Here is a 1,023-nt window from a genome sequence, read left to right as displayed (position 1 = left end):
TGTTTGACAAACTTAATAATAACAGAGACACTCATTACTATTGCTTTTCTATTAAATAGAACAACCCAGGAACATATGCAGAAAAAATAAATATGTGGCTCTGACAGAATAATTGAAATAAAAATGTGAGAGATCATAGGAAAATCTTGCTGTAGTTTTGATAACTTTTATAGGCTTCCCAGCTTAAAAACAACTGGATCTATATACTGTAAATGAGTGCCCATTCAAGAACAAAGTTTTTATGTAAAAATATAGAATAAAAAGCATTTTTATTTCCATTTCAATAATGTGCAATCAAAAGGAGTATATTTTCTTTTGGGGGGGGTTTTTCGGACACTCTCGGTGACACTCAGGGGTTACTCCTGGCTATGCACTCAGAAATCGCTCCTGGTTTGGGGGATCATATGGGATGCTGGGGGATTGAACCATGGTTTGTCCTAGCCTAGTGTGCACAAGGCAGATGCCTTACATCCAGCGCCATGGCTCCAGCCCCCAAAGGAGTATATTTTCTGTTTATTTTTTAAACTTACAAAGTCAATGTAAAAAACAAGAATAAAAATAATGTGATATTTATCAGACAACACTCATTATATTTATCAATACTCTTAGTAATATAGATAAATATGCATATATTATATATATGGTATCTTAGACTTTCATAAGAAAACACTTTAAGTAGCCACGAGTGGGGTCATGGTTTATCACACTTGCCTCGTCTGTGATTCTTGATTCATATCCATCACCATATATGGTCCCTCAAGCATCACCAAGGGTGACCTTTCAGCACAGAGCCAAAAGTGCACCCTGAGCACTATTGGGTATATTGCAAATACCCTCCTTTCTCCTTCAAAAGTGCCAATGAAGGAGGCTACAGCTGTCATTTAGGCCTTACTAAAAATATATGTATTTTAGTGAACCGCTCCTTTTAGGTCTCTTTCTTGTACCAGTGTTTCTGATTATTTAGTGTCTGTAGCACATGCCCATTTCATAGCTGGAAATGTGAGTGATCAGGTAGTTTGAGCA

The sequence above is a fragment of the Suncus etruscus genome, chromosome 12 (genome assembly GCF_024139225.1).
Source record: "Suncus etruscus isolate mSunEtr1 chromosome 12, mSunEtr1.pri.cur, whole genome shotgun sequence".
Classification (NCBI taxonomy): domain Eukaryota; kingdom Metazoa; phylum Chordata; class Mammalia; order Eulipotyphla; family Soricidae; genus Suncus; species Suncus etruscus.
This window is presented reverse-complemented; position numbering follows the sequence as displayed.